The following is a 19,225-nucleotide window of genomic DNA, read 5'->3' as shown; positions in this document are numbered from 1 at the left end:
ATTTGCTGTGAACAGCATCCATGTATAGTGTATCCAAAGTAATTCAAGTTTTTACTGAATTTTCAGCAAGACAAAGCTTATCCACAGGGGGTATTTCATAGTTCAAGTCAACCAACCAAAAGGAATTATTCACAAACTAGCTGAGAAACTCTTCATGGGTGTGTTTAAAACCCTTCAAATCTCAGATAATACTGGGCTTCAGCTCACATTTCTCCTTATTTCTCAGGTCTTTCTGTCATCCTTCAGTCGAGCAATTACAGCAAAAGGGAACACATAGCTTCTGTCTTTTGTTTTGCTGTGGCCAAGTGACTTGAATGCTCAGTCTGCCCTGACAAAAGAGACAGTGTGAGTATTGCAGAGTCGTTGCAGTGAATCACCAGTGTGAAAGTGGAGTAAAAGCAGCGGTAAACCAAGATCAGAACTACTTTCTGCATTTGTAATATGAGACCAGTAATTCTCTTGTTCAAAACACCACACAGAAATTTTGCAGCTTGCAACCAATACACATATCCCAACTGAACTGAGAGAGAGGCTATAATGTTATTCTGGAATATTAATGGTAAGAGGGCAAGAAGCTGGCAGTATCTTTTGCTTTGTGGCATCTGTCTAGAAACACTCCTTGTAGGCTGGATATGTTTGTTCATTGAAAGCACAGTATACAGACAGTGCAACTACTACAAATCCATCTAGTTTTTATCAGGCAGCAGTTAGGTTTCATTCAGCCCTAGAAAACAAAACAGCTCCTATATGTGTGTACGGGTTACCTGTGTCACACAAGTGTAAAATGGTGAACAAGTTTCAAGACCAGGTCTCAATACATTTGTACTAGCAGCATGAAATAATACTAGGAGTTCATGTGAAAGTAGTTTCAGAGATCAGAGGAAGGGGATACAAGTGGGATTTCAAACACTGACATTAAAAGAATACTGGAGAGCTGAATCTTTCTCTTTACATGTCTTCACCAAACAGCATTCCTGTTGAAGAGATCTATGAGATGTATAGCATGATGCCCTCAGCTCTGCAACAGAGCTCTGCAAATGTGAGTGATTTCTTGGTTTTTTCAGCAACTCTAATGAGGTTGGAATGAAATCTCTTTTACCTGTAGTGGCCTGTAACTCAGAGAGTTCCTGGTGCTCCTAATTTTATTTTATTTTTTACCTCTTACATGTTTAGCCATCATGTTAATGACAAGCTGCCACCTGGTGTCCAGAAAGGGCTCAAGCTCCAGCACATCAGAACAGCCTTGGCTGTGATCTCTTAGCTGATTTTTCCTATGTTAAGAACTAGAAATGCCAGTAGGTGCCATGTAGGGCGATTCCACGTGTTGGTTTGAAAGAAGGATCTTCCCCTCTGCTCCTGGGATAAGTGGGTGCATCAGCTGTCCCTCCTTTTGCGGTGAATAGTACACAGTGTATTTTTAGTGTGCTTCTTATGGGCAGGAATCTTTTTCTCTAGGAATTTCCAACCAAGGATATTTTTAGGCATCCCCATTTTGAGCACACACCATACACTGAAGAGGAGGGATGTTTTCTTAGAACTTGTCCAGCTACTTACGCATTTTCCCATGGTGGATGGTTGATTGTTGGTTTGGGTTGTTGATTGTTTGGCTTTTTTGGGGGGGGAGATAGCTTTTCTTTAGCTTTGATTTATATTCTGATGTTATTCAAGCAGAAACAAAGAACAGAAACAATCTTTTATTCATCTCATGTGTGCTTGAATAGATCCCGTCCCTAGTGAACTTAGGGATATTTCCTTGATGGTCATGAGGTAGCAAAGTTACAAAATCTTCTGAAGAGGAAGATAAGCCATTGTTATTAGGGTCTCTGGTTTCTATTTTAGCCAACACCACTGCTAATTTTAATCATGAGCTTATGATCATTCCTACTCTACATAAAGGAATGGAAATGCTTTGCTGTCCAGTTCTGGGCCCCTCAGTTTAGGAAGGATGTTGACTTGCTGGAGCATGTCCAGAGAAGGGCAACGAAGTTGGTGAGGGGTTTGGAACACAAGCCCTATGAGGAGAGGCTGAGGGAGCTAGGGTTGCTTAGCCTGGAGAAGAGGAGACTCAGGGGTAACCTTCTTGCTCTCTACAACTACCTGAAGGGAGGTTGTAGACAGGCGGAGGTTGGTCTCTTCTCCCAGGCAGCCAGCACCAGAACAAGAGGACACAGTCTCAGGCTGCCCCAGGGGAGGTTCAGGCTGGAGGTTAGGAAGAAGTTCTGTACAGAGAGAGTGATTGCCCATTGGAATGGGCTGCCCGGGGAGGTGGTGGAGTTACCGTCATTGGAGGTGTTCAGGAGGAGACTTGATGGGGTGCTTGGTGCCATGGGTTAGTTGATTAGGTGGGTTGGATTGGTGGATAGGTTGGACGCGATGATCTTGAAGGTCTCTTCCAACCTGGTCTATTCTATTCTATTCTATTCTATTCTATTCTATTCTATTCTATTCTATTCTATTCTATTCTAATTTGTCAATTAAAGGTAATTTATTTTGCAAAGCCCTAATCAGTTTAAGAGGTTAAATCTACTGTTTTCATTAACAGCTTATCTCTCCTTAAGAGTCCTAAAATCAAAAAGCTGGAATCTATCCTTTCTCAACATTAACTGTCTGTGGATCTCAGGTTTAGTTATCTTCCTGCTACTTCCCTCATTTTCCTTCAAAGTTAAGTGATGGCCTTGGCTTCTATCTCCTTGAAAATTAAGCACTAGCTTTAACAAGATATATAGATTTGTAGGAGCCTAAGTCACACCCCAGTGTAATTTAGGATCCAGAAGATTTGTAATTCACAAAAAGGGACATCCTAGACTGAGATGGACATAATGGCTGCTATACTGACTGCCTGCTGCTTCTCAAAGTTTCCTGCTCCCTTGTCCAGACATTCCAGGAGCTGCCATGTGAACAGCTGAGCAGCCACAGGTTGCCTGACAGGATGTTACAGGAGAACACAACCTGCAGGCTATGCTAGTACACCCAGGGCTATAAAATGCAGTAGTTCAGCTACTTATGGACAGTGGGGATGGGCACTTCAAGCAGCTGGGAGGGCCGAGCAGACAGGACAAAAACTGCCAGCAAAGCTGTGCTCACTCATTCATTCATTCATCAGGACCTCCGAAGCAGTTGTCTTACTTTCTGCTGACCACAAAAGAGTTGGCTTGGCACATAGTTTCTGCATACTAATTTATGAATTGTAGTCCTTCCAGGACCACTGGATTAATCCTTTGAAGCTCTCCCTGCATCCATTTACCATGTTGATTGCCCCTGAAGCTGCATAGTATGCCTGGAAGCAAAGTGAATGGATTTCACCCCAGTTCTCACAATCCAGAGCAAGGGCACTCAGAGCAGCAGCAACTGGCCCAGCAAAGTCACCAAGTTACAGCCTGCTGTGCTTCAACAATTGCATATAGAAAGGATACTGTAAACCTTGATCTATGCCTATTCTCTTACAGGAGTGGAGGTACAGGCATTTTCTCATTGCAGCCTACAAATAGTGTCTAGCTAAGCTCCTGAAGTTCATGACAATTGCAAAAGGAGTATTTTCCTCAGGTTGAGGTAAACAATAAGATTACATGTTTGTAGTAGAATCAGCTTTCACATCTGACAATCACTTTGTTCTTAAGCTTGGACTAGTAATACTACAGCTCTTGCAAAGGCCAGTTATTCTACTGGCCAGTATAAGAGCCACTCTCCCTTCGTTGCTTCTTATCCAAGTGCAGCAAAAATGAGAGTAACTTTAGGAGCATGAAAGAATTTGAAGCTGGGACCCCTTGAGCCCTTACTTCTAACCATGTATTGTAACTGATCCCTTGCAGTAGTCTGTAAAAGCTTGGTGGCACTCTATAAGCCCAAGTTGATGTGAGGCTGTTCCTTCCTCTCAAGGCATCAAATACCAGATAGCAGTAGCATATCCTGCTCAACAAGGAGAGCTAAAAAAGGGTAGAAAGCAACTGGACTCATTGAGCAGAGAAAAGCAATAGGCTGACACAGTAGGTCCAAAGAATTAATGGGAGGTGGTAGAACTGTTTTTGCAACACTGCTGTTGATTGCCACAGCTAGAGCAGCACCTCAGGCCACCCAGAGCCCACAGAGCCTTTCTGGTCTGCCGTTCTCAGCACTCTCTAAGCATGCAATGTTTCATAGTAGCACTAATTTATAATATACTATTAACCCTAAATTGGACTTTCATAGCAACTGTATCATACTTCAGCAGGAGGTGTCACTCATGAGCCAGAAAGTCAACTCCATTGATCTTCAAGGTATACATGGAAGGCTAATAGCTGTGCAAAACATGTTCACTACTATCCCTTTTAGGTTAAAAACAACCACAACCCCACCACCACCCAAACAGATAGAAAACAACAACAACAATGTCCCAAACAAGCAAGGACAAAACAAACCAAGAACCAACCAACCAACCAACAAACAGTTAAAGATTATTAAAAAACAAAAAACAAACAAACAAAAAAAAAAAAACACCCCACCACTAACCCCACAAAGAATTCAGTAATGTCAGATTAGTCTAGCATGTGCATTAATTAGGCTCTGCCTTTCTATTTCTTCATACTTTGCTAAAGCCTATTGTTTGTTGCAGCTCCACTGAGCAGGAGAGCTAAGAAAACATTCCAGCAGTAGGGCTGGATTTGACCAAGTACAGGGTCTCCCACACAGTCCGAGTTCAATGTGTGTCATATGTCACACAGCAGGAGGGAAGCTGATTTGCCATGCAGTCCCCATCTCTCCTGGTGGAGTCAGCCCTGCATGCTGTGCTTGCACTTATTAACATTTCCATCCTACAGGGAGCTACAGAAGCAAAACAATCTTTCCAGAGAAGCCTGGAGCAGATTCAAAAGCAAGGAATGCAAAGGAAGCAAAGATATAACAAAGACCCAGACTTCATGCACCATAGTTAGCTATGACTGAGCTGACAGATGTCTTCTGCCTTAGTTTTGGTAACACATATGTGACTTGTGTTTTGGAGGGTGGGATTGTATTTAAAACTTAGAAGTCATTCTTTCCTTCCCACCCCTCAGGCCTTTTATCCAAGATTCCAACATTGTCTCATCTTTCCTCAGTCACCTCACTCCTGCTTCCCTGTCAGTGTGTGTGGAGCTTACGTTTTCCCAGTGCATCCTTTCTGATTCTCAACCCCACATACTACTTTTACAGAGCTAAAGAGAGGATGAAGAACTTCAGAAGCAGGGTGTACGTGCTTCCCCTTGTTCAGTGTTGTGCAACTCCCACACATGATCCAGAGTAAGGCAGGAATGATCTTCCCCACATGTATTGTGCTGAAAGACAGCACTACACAAGAAAGCCTGGGAATGGCTAAACTTAAATAGGGATTCAGAGGGTCTTTTAGAAGTTCCCATGGACTTAAAGCTTGTCTTCAGCTCACCAGATTCACGTAATCTTTTTTTATTTCAACATAACTTATCACAAATTTTCTGTTCAAATTGGTCTAAAATAAAGTGTAATTGCTGTAAACATCTGTCCTAAAATACCTGTCTTCTCAGTTCTGAGCCATCCATGGAGAAAGACTTGATACATTAAGAAATGTATCACAAATGACACATCTTAATACATTAAGAAATTACAGATTACCTAGTGAGTCTTAGTGCTGATACTGATGGGGCTTCTTGGCTATATCATGCATCACTCCACTTTCCCTTCAAGCCACATGAGTCTAAATTCAAGGCCTAATGGAGTCAGATGAGAAGGCTGAAGGGGGCTTAACATCAACAGCAACATCACCATCTTACACAGGAGGAACTTTTTAACCATCAGTGCGTGCAGGATCAGCTGTTTTGGTCTGTTTAGTTCACTCTGCCTGAAATGGAATTGCTGGAATGCACTATCCAATCCGATTTAGCACTTCCTCCATGGCCACTGTTCACTGCTGGGACAGGCCTGCCTGTCACATTTATCACAGGCTCACTGCTGAATCATAGAGTATCCACCAGCTTCTAAATAGAGGCTTCTGTTCTTGCAGACAAACTCAGTGCAGCAGTAGGCAGCAGCTAGTGCAAAGAACTGTGCAAATTTCTTTCCAACTCTTAACAGTATCAGTCTGACCTCTTGAAAGCCAAAGTAGAGAGAAATTGTGGGTTGAAATGAGGTCACTACAATCAGGGAGGAGGGGATATTGCTGCTGAGCACATGAGTAGGGGAACAATGGTGAGGGGGTGGTTAAGATTAAACAGCTTGAGATTAAGATCTCATGACTGATTTTTGTTCACTGACCTGCAATAAAATAAACAGTAAGACTTGAACAAATAGTTGATGAGCTGTGTTACTCCAGTGCTGTCTTCACTATTAGAATACTGCCATGGTCTCCACTTTTCATTGGCTAATACTTTCTGGGGTTTATAGGTACAGATAGTATTGCTAAGAAGCAACAGAAATCTTGCTATGTTCATAAGTATAAAACTAATGTTTCGTTTCCAGAGTGCAAGTACCTGCCCTTAGCTGCTCTCCCCTGTTGGCCAGGTGGTGTCTGATTTCACACAAAAATCAAGTCCAGCATATCAGGTGGTTTGCCATTCACATGTTCACATTTGTAGACAGCCAGATTCAGGGAGCTGAAAAGTGCTTGTAGATTTGTGCACAGTGGCTTTGGTGAATGATAGTCTTCTGCCACCTTGACTGAAATTGCCTCCTTTCCTGAGCCACATTGTCTCCTGAATAATAATTTAAAAAAAAAAAAAAGGCTTTGCTGTGACCAGACAAATTAGCTATGATAACTTCAAACTCTTTTCTCAGCTATGTAAAAAGAAATGGACATAGTTCAGAGCTCAGATGAGATGCAGAGTCACAAATTTGTTTTACAGGACCTAAAAGAGATCTCTGATGATATGTGCACACTTAGCACTGGTTGTCACATGAATACAATTGGTGCCTATCCCTGCACTGCAAGTACTATCCACAGTGGGGAAGGTAAGAAAACATTCTGCAATGATGTATCAAGTCAAGTACAACAGCCAAGCAAACATCATGACAAGGAAATCCAACAGGATGAAGACAGGTGGTCTGAGGTAAAGCTCGGAAGAACAGGGCTGAATATACTGAAGAGGGTAGGAGGGTATCTAACCTATTTGGAAAAGGCAAGTGTATATTAGCCTCTGTAGTTTAGTAAGGATACAGTTAAAAACAACATCAGCAAAGTGGTTTGTGGTGAAAGGATGTAAAGGTGGAGGTTTCATATTCCCCTTATCCATTTCCCCAGAAGACAATTGTCTTCTTCTTGCTACAGCACTGAAAGCCCTTTTCTTTGGCCTGAAACCTTGTAAGCAAAGGTATGCCTCACTAGGTCTCCCAAAATCTTGCCCTACTCTCCCTCCTTACAGCCACAAACACTCTTTTTTTTCCATTGGAGGTAGAGACTATGTAATTGCAAATAAATTAGATCTGCAAAGTTGTTCATCTGCATGCCAAGTTAACTGATTAATCATGTTGACAAGGCCTTTACATGCTTGAATGAGTTTCCCCAAATACATAGGATTACATGGTTTTGGAGTGCAGTAGTTTCTTTTGATCTGAAATCTCACTTACTGGTGATATAAGTCATTTGTATAAGCAGCCTTGCTTTCAGGAAGCAGTTTAAGAGTCTAAGATTTAGGTGCAAGAGAATGATCATCAGAATAGAAGTTGTCAAAGTTTTTTCCAGCTCTGAACCAGACAAGGAAAAAAAAAAAAAACAAACAAGGAAAAGTTCCAAAATGGAGGAATACAGTTTTCTGTAATCTGCTTTAGTGTTGAAGTGCCCTGCTTTAGCATTAAACAGTAGTCCTTCCTGGTTCCAGACAGAGAGCAAGTTTAGTGCAGCTTTCTCCCCTTTAATTTTTAAAACAGACTTTCAAAGTGACAAAATTGATCCAGTTGACCCCAAATTATTTGCAATATTAGCCAGTAATTCAGACACATTGATAAACATCTAATAAGGATAATTTTATTTCAATCTTTTCAGTGATGCAGCAGGAAGGGACCAAAACTTTCAAACACTATTTCCTCCTGACACATCTGTGTTTAAATCTGTATACAATAGAAGGGATTAGTAGGCAAAAGCTAGCAACATCACATGAGATAGAGACTTTCCAGTATAAAGCAAGTGACAAAGTATTGAAATTGAGGTGAAGTTCATCTGCTCTCACAAAAAGGAAAGATTAATGCGGGACAAACAGGCAAGAGGTAGTTGACACAAAGTGGAGAAGGAAAGGACCAGATTTACACTGGGAACTGTTCAGGCCTGAGTTCAGTGTGTTTCAGGCAGAGGTTCTGCAGAGCACCATTTTTATACATACATCCCACACTGGGTCAGGTGCACCACATGAAACAATGACATAACTACAATGAAGACAAAAGAGGATGTCTCCCTGCTGTTTAGAATGGGCCCTTTTGTGCTACTTTTTGCAGATGCAGGACTAGGACTACAGCATATAAAAGAAACAACTTTTATATATTACAGCATAGAGAAGCTGTGAGTGAGTGCTCACAACGCTCATCTTTTACCTCATCAAACTGCCAAAAATGGGAAAAATAAGTGGAAACCCTAGTATGCCAGTACCCTGCTCTGACACAGGCGCTGGTTTGGACTATGAGTATTTGCAAACACCTACATTGCAGATCACAGTTTTATGAAGACAAGAGCTTCAGAGGCCACTGTTATGAATGTGGCATTAACCACCTCAACCTGTGGTCCTATGTGAAACAATGCAGTTTCATCCAGGTGGAAAAAGGTAGATGGATGATTTATGAGAACCCCAGTTAATCAGAACGACAGTACTTTTTAAAAAGGAGAGACTATCCTGACTTCCAGAAGTGGTTCAGTCTCTGTAACTCCATCAGATTTTGCCATATATCCTACAAGCAAGATCTGCTTGGCAGTTTAAGAAACTGGGTGTAGTTTATCCTTTGAAGAATATACTTACAGAGTCTCTTCAAGTGTTGCAGGAAACAGGCAAAGTTCAGTAAGGCAATGCAATTTTTTGCTGGAGGCAAAGGAAATAATCTGTTTAATATAATGCTATTTCCAGGGCCTGTTCGTAACTTGGAGATAATAAAAGAAAGCTGAGTGACTGTTTCTAGGTAGAGAAGGTTTTATATTGCCCAGGTAAGGGTAGCTGGGACAGACAATATAAAGTTCTGATGTGGGACGATGTATGTAATGTGCTCATGACCATACTATGTTTAATGCTTCAGTGGCAGAAAAATATGTTAAATCAGATGGGCAAACATGAAAGTTGTGTTGGTTAAAATCAGGCAAAGAATTAATACTTGCTAAACTTCTTATCTGGTTAGTAAGGTGCACTATAAAGTAGAAGCTACAGCAGCAGGAACACTCCACATGCTTGTGCTTCATGTAGCTCAGCAGCTGGCACATGGCAATTGCCTGCACACCAGTGTATAATGGGAGCATATAGAGTAACATGGTAAATGTCTGTCAGTAGCATAATTCTGAAAAGGCCACATACTTCATGCTTGGTCATGAGTAAGTACCACAGATCATCTCAAAGTTATATGAATACATTTTCTCCTATTGTCACAATATAGAGTCCTTATAAATCCCATTTCTTCAAACCCTAAAGCATCCTCTATTTACTTCCTATCACACATGATCATACCCATTTGCTGACACACCTGAACTGCTCCATGTGGGTAAGAACTAAATATCCTCTTTTAGCTTCAAAAGGGTGAATCTCTGCAATCCCATTTCCAGAACACATTTTTTCAGAAACACATTTAGTGTCTGAGTAAGTTGCCTTTTTCTGTAGGTCTACCTTGTTCAGTAATGTCATAATCAGTTACATTTCTGTTTATCCTACATATTTGCTGTGTTTGCCACTGCAGAATTCCGTTTACTACAAAATTCAGCTCCATAAAAAAGAGAATCTCTAAAGCACCGTGTTAGAGCTCACTAATGATTGTCCATCAGTCCAAGATTTTATCCATCTCCCTGAGATCTGTTTCCTCAGTGTTTTAGGTGGCAGTTTAATCTTGTATGAAATCCCCAACTTCAGAGGCTAACAGTATGTACTGAAACTCAGGGAATACAGGAGATTCCTTGACTGTGGTGCAGTAAATGCCAAAGTTGTCTCTGCAGAGGTTGGCTGACTTGCACTGTTATTGCTCCCATGCTAAATAAACAGTAAATGCATTCCAAAATCCTTATTCAAATGAGTCTTTCTTCAGCACTACAAAAGAATTAAAGTTGTGCAATCCAGAGGTAAATCCATTTTCTCTCACATTTTTAGAAGGATATTCACAATTATCCAACTGTTCCACAGCACATGATTATTTCGATAACTGTTAAAGGTCCAGGTGAAGATTGCTAACCCTGGTAAGTGTAAGGAAAAGTTTGATTATTTAAGTTTTTCTCAGTTTTACAAGTTTTGATCTAGGAATAGATTCCAGCTCTATATTTACCAGGGTTAACAATATGCAGTTGGATCTTAAAAGTTATTAAAATTATCATGTACCATGCACTATGAAACAGAAAAGTAAGTCCCATTAATAATTATATCCAGTTGTAAGTACTATCTGAGGAGGAAAAGGGCAGAAAAAGGCAGAGAACTCTGTAGAAGGTGAACACTCTATTGAGTATCAAATTCTTCATGCAAACAAGCTGCTTTGTGCAACCACCAGTCTAACAAAACTTTCCAGTCTTACCCCAGCTGATTCCTCCAGAAAGAATTTTTCCAGACCCTGAAATCACATCACCTTTATATAGCATGTTTTAGTAAATTTGTACTTTGTGAACTAAATGTTTAGCTGGTGTCAAATGCTCTTCCTCTACTAACTTCAGAGCTGTGCTGATCTGCTGTAGCAGGCGATTGGGCCAAATCCCAAAACTGCCAAACTACTCTGCATGCAAAAGAAATTAAATAATCATACCAGTGTGGATGAGAAAGAGTACAATTTTTTATTGTGCTAGAAAAAGTCTAGTGCAGCATTAATTATCGTTCAAGTAATTATGTATATGCCTATTAATCATCATTGAATCCTGTACCAGCAGGCAGTCTGTGGAACAATGAATGAGAGCTATAATAAAATACAACAAAATACAGTTAAGGGATTTCACATCTTAACATACCTCTTTTCATTTATGTAGTCGAGTCTAACTATTTTTTTCCAGGCATGGTTAGGCAAATACAATACACTCTTCAGCAAGGTGTTGGAGATTGGAGACTTTTGGAAAGATAAAGCAGTACAGAGAGCATGAATAGAAATAGAAAATAGAGTAGAATAGAATAGAATAGAATAGAATAGAATAGAATAGAATAGAATAGAATAGAATAGAATAGAATAGAATAGAATAGAATAGAATAATAGACTATATGCTAGGACCCTTTTACAACCTTATCTAGTATATGTTTAATTGTTAATAATTTCATCTGAGCTTCAAATGGTAGGCATTGATTTTGTTTTGCCTAGTAAGCATTCTGATAATGGAGTCCTTGAGAAAAAAACAAGCAAATTCTATAGCAGTGAGGCAGACTGATGAAAACACACATCTCCACTTGCTAATGTCAGAGACCTCATTTAGCCATTATTTCACACTCACATGACCCATCAGTAATAGCCTGCTAGTGATCCTCACCAGCCTTTCCCTGACAACACTGGGAAGGAAAGTAAAACTATTCTTTGCCCTTCTTGTCTGTCCTTTTGTACATGGGACACTATCTCTGCCCTCCTGCCTGTCCTTTGCTGCACAAAATAAGCTGCTCAGCTGCTCAAATATCTGTTGTGCACAAGAATACCAAGCTTCAGGCAGACAGAAATGGAACATGAACAATTCAGTTCTTAAGACAGAGGTGTGAAAAAGCATGTTTCCTCTTGTTCACAAATGTCTGATGCTATGCATTTGTAGGAGCTGCACAGTGTAATGTGTATGTGAGCATGCTTAGGATAACCTACGAACACAGGTTTACAGGACAACGCAGTAGTTTAAGTGTAGTATCTACTTCTCTGCTTAGAACAGGGAACCAAAGTATTTGCCTTCAAGCAAGAATAAAGAAAAAACAAACCATCTCCCTACAGAGCAATTAATGTGTGCCTATGTACTCCAACAAAGTATCAGTTCAATTAGTGTAGTTGAAAAATATGGTTATGTAGTGGTGTGTAGGTTACATACTGGCATTTCTTTGGTCAAAGGCAACAATGAACAGAAATACACCATTCAGTAGTCAAAACAATAGGATTTGGATTCTTGACTCTTCTGCATCCTAGAGTTTGGAGGTGACGAAACCTCTCAAAAATTTCTCCACCTCAGACAGGAATGGTGGTAATTTCTGTTTTTCAAGGAATTCTAAGAGGTTTTATTTGCTTTTTTTTGCAAGTGCTCAGAGACTCTCAAGCATACATTAGGAACAAGTGTGCTAGAGGAGTACCAGAAATTCACAGAGAGCATCCAAGTTTTCACTATCAAGCATTCTAGGTTCCTGTAGCTTGTTTTATGGTAAGAACTGTAATTGCTGGCATGTAGGGCATGTTTGTCTTCACGAACACACACACTACTGTTTTCAGATTATCCCTATGCTTCAGTATTTCTGCGGTGAAAAAGCAACTGTCATTCAGGCATAGTAGTTGAGGACAGTTAGAACAGCTATAAATAACCAGATTCCTCAGATCATGGACACCATTTGGCTAAGGAGATATTTTGGTTCCAGAGTTTAATATCAACTCATCTTCCTGCAGTGGACAGCCTCTCTGTGGCATAGGGTCCTGGGAAGGGAAAGTCTGCAGGATCCAAGAAGAAGCTAGGTGATTACTTGGAAGACAAATCCATGGAGGTTTATTAACCACAGAGAAGGAATCTCCTGTTCAGGGAACCTCTTGAGCTAGTGCAGACATTCTTGCACCCTTTCAAGATGTAGAGGGAAAGTAGTCACAGATGAGGAGACTGGGAACAAGATGGTGTGAAGGGAAGTTGACTCAGGAGACTGATGCTGAGTATCCAAGAAGGAGAAACTGAGAAATAGTATGTAAGCAGGACAAAATCCTAAAATTAGGATACATGTCTGCCTGCTTTCAGGATTCAGAATAAGAGTGTCCAGTAAGTTAGATTCCACAAGTGTAGGCATTAAAGTGTTTGGCTTGGTTGTGTTTTGTTTGGGTTTTGCTTGTGTGATTGTTTTTTGTTTGTTTTTTTAACTGAGCAAATTGTTGGTCTTTGCACAGCAGCGATACTCTTGTGTCTATACAGATGCACTACAGCACCTGCAAAAATTGAGCATTGATGCAAGAGCATAAAGTATTTTTCTATATCAAATCTTTGGTGTGCTATATAAAAGAGGCAGAGGCAGTCTTGAAACAGTTTATAATTTTGTACATATAAAGCTAAAAAACCTGCCCACCTAAGACTGTGTAACAAAAATAGGATCAGAAAAAGCTCTCCTCTGTCCCAGCCAGAGCCTTATCAACATCTAGGAACACTGAGGGCATGTGACTGCTGTGTCAGTCCAGGTATGTCACAGCTTTTTTTTTTTTTATGTATGTACAGTCACAGTGTGGTGGTCGTGGCTGCACTCCAGATCTGCTTTTTGCCCTAGCACAAGTCTTCCAAAGCAACTGCTTTCACCAGAGCAGAGAGGACTCACATCACCACTGCTTTAAATGAGGATTTAGTCAGATTATGCCTGTTAAACTGATTTTTCTGCATATCCTAATGGCTGTTTGCTGTTGTGTTGCTAGCATCAGTATTGCATCTAGCAAGCTGTAGTCACCTAGAACTACCACTCAACATCCTGTACATCCATGTCTGGATTTGCTTTCACAGTCAGAAAGAGCCCAGCTGGCTACAGCTCTGTGAGGGGAACAACTTCAACAACTTTCACTACAGGGTCATCCAGTCTTGTAATGTTGGATCCTTCCAACCAACCATGGATATTTCCTAACCAGAACTTTCCTAAGATATTTTAAGGTTAAAGACTTTTGGAGTCTGCATGGATTAGGCTCTCTTTTCTCAAAATGCATTTAGCCTTTGATGTAAAATCCATTGGAGTTAGAAAGTGCACTGACTACAGTGGGCTTCAAAGCCCACGCTTGCTTTACTTGGTAAGAGTAACCTTTTCTGAAGTCAGGGGAGATGAGCTCAGAGAAAGCTTACATTTAAATTGTCAAGATGAATTTTTATCTGCAGCCTCAGATCAATTTTAAATTACCATCTTTGGGAGAAAAAAACAAAATAAAAATTGTTTCAGACCTTAGAGGAAAAACATGAAATACATTCTTCATTTATGATAATGAAAAGCCAAAAATCCACCTGTAATTGAGTACACGGGACCCACTCCAAGCTTGAATTTATTACAGGGTGTACCTTATATCTTGAATGTCCTCATAAAAAAGCAACATCCTTCAAAGAAGTAGTTCTTCTGTAAACAGACTGGCAAGTTCACAGCCACAGTATTATCATGGAGGTATTACATACCGAACCTACAGCTATGACACAAGATGACTTAAGACAGAGCAAACAATTTACAATATTCACTGTCTTTATAAACAAAAATTATTTCTATCAATAGCTATTTGTAATGCTACAGACTTCTAAATAAATCTTTCAGGTGCTTGTTAACTTCATGATGAAAACAAGTCCTTGTGCTCAATAGTTCCTGCTGCCATTCAGCATTAAGTCCAGAGCTCTGCACAGGACTGCATCACGCCTATTTCTAGCTCAGGGCCTACACTGTGCTCTTTTGTGTAGCTAGGACCTCAGTCTGTTTGTAGACATGAATTCATGTTGATACTCTGTAACACAGAGAAGTAGCAACTTTCCCTAGGGCCTGGGGTTAGAAACCAGAAGAGAGACCCATTATGTTAGTGTACAACCCATTCCCTGTGCAAGTGGGCCCCCAAGACTCACACATGCTTTAAGATACTTGAACAACGTGCTGTTTACACAACACTTTAAAACCCTGCTTTCAAGTTTTACAACCATCATTCAGGTCTCTGTACCCTTTCTCTGTCAGAACTTGGGCTAGCACAGCGAAGGGCACAGCCTTAGTTTCATATCCCACTCAGAAGCAGACACTGCTGCAGCCAGTATCTAGCTTCTGTGAGGCCACCACGACTTGGGTTTTTTGGGTGTGTGTTTTTTTTTAATGTATTTTTGTTTGTTTTGTGTTTTTTGGGGTGGGTGTTTTTGGTGTTTTTTTTTTTTTGTGGACTTTTTTTGTTTGGTTGGTTTTTTTTTTGAGGGGGGGAGGGGAATTTGGGAGTGTTTTTGGTTTTGTTTCAGTAAGAATCCCACATCTAGCAGCAGTTGAAGCTTTCCTAACCCTATTTGCCTTTAGTTACTTCCTTTCATTTGCATCTTTCTCCAAAACAAGAGAAGACAGGCTCCTAGTTGCTATCTCAGGTTTTCTCAGGACAGCCTTACCCTGTAAGCTGAGAAGAAGCTAAATTGAGACAAATCACTATAGACTACCAACACCTACTCATCCTTAAACTTTGGTTGCTGCCATGTGTTTTTTACCCTTGACACTGATTGCTTTCAGCAGCTGTGCTGGAGATCCAGATCTGCTGAGTACTGCAACATAATGAAATAATTAATTAAAGAACTTCTTAACCAAAGCAGAACCATTTGAAATGCAAGTATGGCAGCTTCACTGATCACTGTCAATAATGTGGTGGACAGTAAGGAGTGGCTTACTTACAGTGAAAAAGCAGTTTTGGTGGAGGAAGGAGAACACTTTTACAATGAAATCATGTGCAGTAATAACTGGTGTCTTCAGGCATCTGCAAAATAAAGAGAGCTGTAGTAGAGTGTAAACCTGCTAGCTCTAGCATAGCTCACCTAAACGATGGCGGTGGAGAGAGGCAGTTCTAAGCCTGAACATCCATCCATGAATCTTTACTGGCTGTTAGAGCTTGTAATAATCTAGTCAGGCCAAAGCATATAAACACTATATATTTAGTCTAGAAGAGTCTTTAAGATGTACCCTACACAAGAACCTTCCTAGTGCAGCTACAAACCTAAGCCCTCTGGTAAGGGAGCCTATGCTGCAGAACAGAAGCAGAACACATCAAGTCACTGCTTGGGCCTTTTACACAGCAGGAGATTCATTATATTGAAGACCCCCTGTGGAAATAAGCTGAAAGGACAGAGAAAGACAAAAACATTCACCATGGTCCCAGGCCACCCTGGGGTAAATTCCTTCCTGAATTTAAGTCTGTTGAATGGTTTAACCCTGCATATATGAAAGCAGAACAGCCAGGGGCCAGAGTGACTTAATGCTATTAGCCATACCATCATTTCCCAGCTGTAGCTGTGCCAGTGTCCAATGCTTTACATGAAAATAACTAAAATCCATAGATACCAGCTTACGTGTCAAGAGACAAACAAATTCCTTCCTATTTCCAAATTTTGCAAACAACAAGCCCTGAACTTGTTGAGGTACAATGTGAATACAGTAACAGAAGATTAAACACTAATTAAGCTTGCTGTTTTACCTAACAGAACAACTTCACACTCATTTTGCACAATCACAGCCAGAAAAGCTCAAGGAAAGATAATCCTGTGCTACCTTCAGCAAAATACCATCTCAGAGGCCTTGGCATCTTGGAAGAGCCAGCTTGCTCCTTTCCAACAGATACACCAAATGTGATTTCAGGTTAATTTGATTTCAATGTCTGGAAACTAGTAACCACAAAGTCCTATTAATATCTGTAGCAGAAGCTGTTTTGACTGGGAGTTTTACGTGCAGCTGCAAAGACCACTTGCTTAATTAGAATGTAAATATTACTCCTTGCTTCTGTGCAAGGGTCTGTTTACAAAGGAGGATGGAAGGATTGAGAAGCAGGTTCATTTCTAAGACATTTCAGGTCTTCATTGTTAGTAAACAAAGCATTAGCCCTAAGACATCAAGCAAAGCCCTGGATAAAAGCTTTGTCATATACCTATCTCAGCATGATTTTTGCTGGCCTGGGGCACAATCTCAGGAGAAGCCTTAGATCCAAACAATGGGTTTGAGAATAGATATATCTGAAAGTCAGATACAGATGTTTGTCTTTTTCATGTTTCTACAGAAAATAAATATAGCTTAAGAGAAGTATTACTATAAGGTGTGTGTTTTTTTCCTGCCATTTCAGAGGTCACTGGACTCAAAGCTGCAATCCAATGCAATTAATTCTTTTGATGAATCTTTGTTTAACCTCAAGTTCATGCCTTATCGCTATCATACCCTTCTCTATCCATTCTGTTACCTGAACTTGCTGACTGACAAGTTCAGTCCATAGGAAGTTGACTGAGTTACTACTGAAGAGAGATGAAATACAAAATCACAAGTAGAAAGTATGAGAAACAACCACTGTTGTGAACAGATAGTTACAAGACAGCAGCTAAGTGACAACTAACACTGCCTACCTAGCTATTTAAGTTCATGGAACAACTGGTACATGATTATGGAAAAGAATATGATGAAAAGTTTAATAACTACCTTTCACAGCTGGACCAATCCATAAACACTCACACTTTACAGTACTTGTACATAGCTGCTAACACTTTTTACATCCTCCCTTCTTTGACTTTCACCTCCTTAGCTGAGTCTTTATGAAGTTAAATACACTGAAATATAAATTTACCTAGAATTATACACCACCTCTGGGTATAAAGCTGTAGGCACCTTACTTCACTGCTTCTCTCATTATGGATCATATTTGCATGTGAGAAAGAACTAAACTTGACCTACATTCAGCGATGCAGATAGCCATAAGCCACCTTAACACAACTTCATAGTAAGCGACCTGGCTTAGGGAAAACTCTAGGTCAGACCAGGAGACCACTCACTCTGTATGACACATGAACAGACTGTGCTGCTACAAAACACAAAAGCTTTACTTGCCCTCCAGAGCACCTCTATATGGTAAGAACTGCCTGCAAAAGTAGCAGTGACAGCCTAAGCCCACTGAGATAACTGTCACTACAACTCCAGCAGAGTGGAAGCTGTTTGCTTTATAGTCTTTGAGCAACCTACTTATGTGGGAAGCAGCATTTCACAAGAGAGGAGTCTCCCACCTCTATCAGAGGATGTTTTTATATTGTTTTACTAGAGATCGCTGCAGGATTTCTGGATGAGGGAGCATCTGCTATCATTTGCAGAAGTCAGTAATGCAAGAAAGCAGACCAACATCTCAGGGAAGGGCCAGGATTGGTATATGTCTTTGCTTGGGCCTGACTACTTCAAAGGGAGCAAGTTGTAAGAGAAGTTTGAAAAAGGCTATTGTTTAGTCTAGAAAAGGCTGTAAGAAGATACAATACAAAAATTGTAACCCAAAAAACATACTACAAGGAACTTCCTTTTCCCATATTACTGTGGAAGGGACAAATAGCAGTGGATTTCATTTGCTTGAACAGTGATGTAGGTTGACTGTTAGGGACCAGGTCCTAGCAGTAACTCAAGCTTTGAGATAAGTCCTTCAGGAAAGTCATGATCTCTTCTGTTTCTGGAAGCTGTTCAAAGAGAGGGCTTCAGTGTGATTTAAACATAGCAGTTCCTGCACTGGAAACAGAGCTGGACTCTGAACTCGTGTTGTGGTTGTTTTTTCATGATGGAAAAATTATGTTGCAACCTCAAGGCAGGAGATTATTATGGCTAGCAGCAAGTACCAGAGCTCATGTACCACACAACTAAAAATAATTTTACAGACTAATTTTTGTCAGAGTCCTTCCATCCACGCTAGGAACTATGTTTAGATACTGCAGTAAAAAAACGTTTCTCCCACTCCTTTGATCCACAAGATATAACACTAAGCACAGATCAGCCCTTAAATTTCTCCAGGGACACCTCACTGATTTTCTAAATGCAAGACAAATATGCAAAGGTATGTTGCAAGGATTGACTCAGGATTGTGTTACGTGTACAGCCACGCTCCTCAGGCTAGGTGCACAGGCCTGTGGAGCATATGGAAGTGTATGCTTGATAACTTTTAGCACTTGTAAGGTAGCATGAAGGTTTTCTGAGGTGCTCTGCCCCACAAGGGCTGGGAATGCTAATCCCCGTGTGGCAGAGAGGCTGGCTGACTGACGGTGACCTGCTGCTCCCCCGAGGGCTGCGGAATGGCATCGCCGATGGGAATGCCAGTAGTGGTCCCGACTCAGGCGAGGGCCTTGGCGATTCACCAGAGCTGCCAGGTGGGCGTTGGCGAATAGCCCCGCTCCTCCAACTACAAGGCAGACCCTAACCCTCCCCGCAGCCAAGATGGCGCCCGCAACCTCCCCGCCTCTGGGCGGCGGCCC

At 40.8% G+C, this 19,225-nt stretch overlaps 1 long non-coding RNA gene and 1 pseudogene across 1 annotated transcript; both read left to right on the top strand.

Annotated features, from left to right (window-relative positions):
* Positions 1-232: 232 nt before the first annotated feature.
* On the top strand, positions 233-5,666 carry LOC137441236 (uncharacterized). Its single transcript, XR_010987351.1, has 3 exons — positions 233-345; positions 970-1,039; positions 4,794-5,666. It is a non-coding gene; the product is annotated as an uncharacterized lncRNA (long non-coding RNA).
* Positions 5,667-6,951: 1,285 nt separating this feature from the next.
* LOC137441540 (gamma-crystallin D-like) lies at positions 6,952-19,170 on the top strand (annotated as a pseudogene).
* Positions 19,171-19,225: the final 55 nt, after the last annotated feature.

Source organism: Melanerpes formicivorus, unplaced genomic scaffold, assembly GCF_026170545.1.
Source record: "Melanerpes formicivorus ecotype bairdi unplaced genomic scaffold, bMelFor1.0.p_v2 SCAF_5, whole genome shotgun sequence".
In the NCBI taxonomy this organism is placed as follows: Eukaryota; Metazoa; Chordata; class Aves; order Piciformes; family Picidae; genus Melanerpes; species Melanerpes formicivorus.
The sequence above is the reverse complement of the archived record's forward strand: the minus strand, read 5'-3'. Positions and strand labels throughout refer to the sequence as shown.